This window comes from Phragmites australis, chromosome 6 (assembly GCF_958298935.1).
Source record: "Phragmites australis chromosome 6, lpPhrAust1.1, whole genome shotgun sequence".
Taxonomy (NCBI): domain Eukaryota; kingdom Viridiplantae; phylum Streptophyta; class Magnoliopsida; order Poales; family Poaceae; genus Phragmites; species Phragmites australis.
Window position 1 is genome coordinate 35,834,652 of NC_084926.1, and position 6,000 is coordinate 35,840,651.

Here is a 6,000-nt window from a genome sequence, read left to right on the forward strand (position 1 = left end):
CCGAGTTTTTCTCCAACCTGTGAGTGATGCATTCGTTTCCATTCTCACAGTGTGGTATTTTTCCTTTACCGCAAAAGACTTGAAGCTCTTAGTTTCCCCTTACTCTCCTCTAAACTCACATGAATCTCAAGATGAGATTCTTTTAGGGGGAGGGGGGAGGTTTGTCATGTCCCAATTCCTTAATCATGTCATTAATCATCATAAGCATCATATTTAATGGTTAAGCATTCTGATTGCTTGTTAATTATTTTGGTGGTTTAGAAATTCTCTATGAGTTATGAAATACCCGATCTTAGACTTTTCATTTAGTTTGAGTCTTGCCTAGTCTTTTGGGTAAAAAAAAGAGAGAAGGAACTGACGAGGGATAGAAATATTTTTCAGCTGTAACATTGTTAGTCTCTCCAACACGTGGGACCCATTTGGCCGACCCCACCACCGTTTACCTCTCCTGGGAAGCAGCAGCCCACCCCTCCCTCTCTCTTTGACCCTAACTCTCTCCCTCACTCACCCAATCGAGTAGCAAGAGCAGAGCTGCTGCTCCCCTCTCCCTCTTTCAACACTCTCTCAATCTCCCTCAAATCTCCCCTTCAAACACTAGGATTTGAGGTATGCATGTATTACCATTACATTCCCCACCTCTCTAGATCTCTATCCATCAAAGAGTTTTTCACATGCATGAAGGTTTGTAGGTTTTGCAAATCAAATTCGTCATCTTGCTTCACTGCATTATCATCAGCTCTATCATCCTCTCCGCCGAGCTTTTCATTCGTTTTCTCCTTCCCCGAAGGTCACCAACTTGGGCAAGGGACTTTTGGTAAGTATCCTAGGACCCCATGTGATGCGCGTTTGCCCCATCTTCTGAAAGGTAATATGATAAGTCGATTGGTGGAGCTTTGACGTTGATGATTCAAAGGCTTCGAACAGAATAGATCGAGAACCATCGCAACCACTACACCACTACTCGGTGGTTATCAACCACGCCAAGACGTGGTTGACCTCACCAAGAAGGCTTTTCCTGCAAACTTTGTCAGACAATGCTCGATATGATGAGTTCGTAGGATGTCCGAGAGCAGCCAAAACAGATAGACTCCAACTAGATTGTGGAGGCAAAAACTAGTGGATAGTTGAATCCGACTAGGTGGTCGAACCCGAAAGGATGGTCGGATTCGAGAAGGTGGGCGATTTCGACTAGGTGGTTGAAGTGACTGGTCGGGACCCCTAGTGGGTGGTCGGAGTGACCGATCGGACCCCGAGTGGGTGGTCGGAATAACTGGTCGGGACCCCCAGTGGGTGGTCAGAGCGACTAGTGGTTGAACCCAAGTAGATGGTTGGCTCAACTAGTGGTCGAACTCGAGTAGATGGTTTAAGCGACTAGTGGTCGAACATGACTTGATAGTCGACTCGACTAGTGGTCGAACTCGAGTAGATACACAATCTCAGCTATAGCAAACAAGGCCAGACCGCGACGACTAAATAGCAAGACTCGACACTAGAAACTAGAATACGATGACTTGACCAGCAATAAAGACACCGATGATGGACTCAAACTCAATGACCTGAATACTGAAAACAAAATTGTGTAGGCTCAAAGTGGTTTGGACAGCGGAAAAACTAAGATCAAAATATTTTGTGGGACAACTTTTTGGACTCTAGGTAATGAAAAACGACGAAACAAAGGGGATAACTGAGATTATCTAACGGGCAACCGAGGCTCTGATACCACTTGATGCGCGTTTGCTCGATCTTTCGAAAGGTAATATGATAAGTTGATTGGTGGAACTTCGACGTTGATGATCCAAAGGCTCCAAACAGAATAGATCGAGAACTCTCGCAGCCACTACACCACTACTCCGTGCTTATCAACCGTGCCAAGACGCGGTTGACATCGCCAAGAAGGCTTTTCCTGCAGATGAATCGAGAACACAAGCAAGAATAGGTAGATACAATCTGAATATTGCTAATTACCAATGAAGTACTCGAGTTGGGGTTCAACAAACCGATAAACGATGAAACTGTCTAAAACAGAATAATCTAAGCTAAACCCGAGTCTAAACTATGATGGCTACTGTGTATATATAGAGAGGACGTGAGGAGGTTGAACTAGGGTTGTGCAGCCATGGAAAGAGACGTGCACAACCTGGACTCTGACCCCGACACAATTACAAGACCCAACAAGGTTCAATACGGTGGCGCAACACCTTATTTCTTTGACTCTAACTAAACTATAAGGAATATTTGGTCGAGCTCATATTTATTAGAAAGGGCTCGTCGTAAGTTTTCCAGAATGTACAAGATGACCTAAAAATGACTTCGTATGAGAGAGTTATGCTTGTTTTTACTAACGTGTTATCCTGAGACTCGACCACGACCACGACTAGAGCTCAGCCTCGAGTCCGAGTAGACTTGGCCTTCGAGGGGTGATATCCGGGTAAGGTTGTGCTGCTTCTCCTACATTCCTAAGCAATAAAATATGATAAGAATTTAGTAGTAATCCATCCAAGGAAGCATGAACAGCAAGGGACGAGTTCACCTGGTGGTCTAATTGTCATGCACGTGCTCTTATAATTAGACCTTGTATGATTTGAGAATTATTGGCGGTATTGATCATATCCGAATGAGCCATGGGCTCATCACCATGGTATCAATGCACGATTTTAGCTCGGTTTTTGATAGGTTAGGAGTTGTGTTGCGAGTGGTGAAGCACATTTTCGTTCTTGAGGTTGTAGATCTAGAAGAGATGTTTGAATGAGTTAGAACTAGTGAATCAAGATTGTGGAGTGAGCAAGGTAGGTTTAGAACCAATGCTTTAGTGCCCTTGCATCTTTATGTGGTTGGATTTCGACATGCAAGATGAATCGGCAAAGAAATCGTCGCAAAACCCCTTTTTACAGGAACAAAGAGGTTCCAGGTGAAACCCAGATGTTCCGGGTTAGCCTAGTTTTTTCTACCCCAAGATTCGTGTTGTTTAGCATGTAATTAAGTTTAGAACCCTAGTTCTAGTGCTTATATATGTTTAGGTGGGTTAGGTTATTCATGCACATTGAATCGACCGTGAGAATCATCCGAAGTTCATATCTGCCAGAACCCAGAAGTTCCGGGTAATTCATTTTAGAAATAATCAAGCACCCTCTCTCGGAGTAATACCCAAAAAATCCAACCCAACCCGGAAGTTCCGGCCTGGCCCAAAAATCCGGATTGGTTTGAGTTAGGATTTGATCGAGAACCCCACTTGGAGGTTCCGGCCCAACTCGGAGGTTCTTGCCTAACCTAGAACTTATGGATGCCTGTCAGTTTTCCCAATGAAGTTTAGTTCGTAAACTTTCTTTGTTCCTTCACGTGTCTTGTACTCTTAGCTTGTTTACGATGCATCCTTTATGGTTATGCATCATGTAGCATATTTTATGGCATCTCTTTCACACTCATCATTGCACACATTCATCTTTAGTGAACGAAGGACCGGAGGGTAACACGGGCGTGATCGAGGGTGAACCGGATTTTGTTGCTGTTGATTGTGATCAAGCTAAGCACCAAGTCAAGCATCTAAGCATACTCTACCCATTACTTTGGATCATATGTTATCATTAATTTGATAAAGTATGCTATATGTATGTCATGCATGATAGTTAGTCGAGGTCGGGTTTTTGGGAATAGATCCTAATTGTTGCATTATCCTTCCTTGGTGTTATTGTCCTTTGATCCATTGTAACCTTTGGTATTAGCACTCAATGGTCTAACTTAAAAATGAATATGTTATGTTTAGCAAGGCTTAGGTCATCAGTATAAGTTGGGCGGTGGTTCGACCATCGTTCGTGATCTTAGTGCTTATTTTTATTCACAAAGACAATGATGATGATGGTATGCGTATTTTCGTGAGGATGAGACTATATTCGGGCGGGCAATAGGGATGGCTCGAGAAGGGAGTCTCAGATGCTATAAGCTCGCTTAAATCATTTAAGCACCGTCTGTTGTGAAGGTGGCTTTAGCACTTTCTGTACTTACCACATATTGATATAATGTTAAATAAGCTGAATACCTTTTGTAGCTGTGACCTTTTGGCTTATGTGCATATGGTGTCATGGGCATAATAGGCTTGTAGAGGTAATATTGTAAAGATGTTGTAGGCCTAATAAGCTTGTAGACGTATCTAGTTTACTCGAGGAGTAGTTCTAGTTACCTCCATACCTTTAGACGTAACTAGGGTGCTCTAGGAGTAGCCCTAGTGGACCTCCGCACCTATAGGTGCATGTTCAAACGGTTGGGGCTCAATTGGAAAACGTTGACACATGTACCCCCTTGTGTGCACATTAGCGGGTGACACAAGCCGGATGGTCTTCGTGTCATGTGGGTAAAGATGTGCCCCTCTGCAGGGTGTAAAAATAATTTGAATTGCAACACTCTTGGTTATGAGTATGCTTCTGTCCATTTACATCAATCTTAGAGTTTCGCTATTGGGATGTTGTGATGGAATATTAGGACATAGATGGTGTTGTTGATGAAGAGTTGATATGGTACAAGTTACAGTTAATATATGTTGATGATATCTGGATATCAGGATGTTTTGGTTAGGTATAGATGCTTACACTTGAGTCCAAATTGCATTAGCATTATAAATTCATTTAATCCCTTTTGGCTGAGTCCTTGCTAATTTATCCAATTGTATTCTCCTTGGAGTCGGGCTATTTATAAGTATCCATTATGGATTAAGTATTACGAGTACCTTCATACTCACGTGCTTTGTTCGTTTTTCAGGTGAGGAAGATTTTAGCTACTTTACACCCACCGATGTTGGTGACGGGCATGAGTAGTGCAACCTACTCGTAGGCGGATATTTTGGGGTGTTGTATTAGGGCAATGGCGCTACCCATCTTTTGTCGTTATGTGACTTATTCCGCTGCGTAGCTACTCTAGAAATGTTTGAGTTATGTTTTTTGATGTAAAGTTTAATCTGCTTAAAGACTTGTAACTCAATTTAATTACTCGCTCTTTATTATGTTTTGTGATGATTTGCTTGTTGTAACAGCATGTGTTCCGATCCTGGAAGTAAACACATGCTGGAACTACCGAGGTGGTATTCTGGTTAATCAGTGCAGTCATGGTCATGTTAATGATCAACTTAGTGATTAATTAGATTACTATTTGGATGATTCCCCATAGGAAAATCCAGAAAAAGGTAGGCTGGCATAAGCTCTCCCCAAAATGGGAAGGACCCTACACAGTGGTCGAGGTTAGCCGACCGGGTGTGGTCAAACTAGCAATGGAGGATGGTTGGGAATTACACAATACATGGAACATCAATTGCGTAAGTTCTATGTGTAAGGTTGCTTAAGCGTGAGTCCATTTCTGTTTTGCAGGATCTCGTGGACAAGAGTGGACTGCCCTTGGCTTGTAAGTTTTTTCTGATTCAAAGGTTAGACCGTATGGTCGGTAGCCCTCCTGCCAACCAGATGATCTATTTTGCAGGATCTCCTAGATAAGAGCGGACTGCACTTGGCTTGTAAGTCTTTCTGATTCAAAGGTTAGACTACCTGGTCGGCAGCCCTTTTGTCGATTAGATAGTCAGGGGCTGAAGTAATGTTGGATTTGTGTTCCTTTTTATGCTCATAGATTACTTCACGCTCCTAGATTATTTTGCTTGTTCACTCAGATTGTGAGTACCAAGTCGCTTTGAGGGGAAAGAGAATTACTGCTTGCGTAATGTCAGGGATGTGGGCGGTTGAAGGAAAACGGCCAAGAGGTCGAATGTACCAATTTGGGTCAAGCACTGGTCACCACCGAATGACTTGTCGTGCTAAAAGCTCTCCTAGGCACCACAAACCTAACTAGCAAGCAATACGAAAAACCTTGGCTGAGTGTAGGGAAAATCTATTTAGGAGCAAGTCCTTGGGTTACAAAATGACTACCCGGGTAATGTCCGGGAGATGGTTCTAATAATCTGTTCAATGCCCCCATGATCCAAAGACGCTTCTCAATGGTTCGAACCAGAAGGTCCAAAAAGAGGGC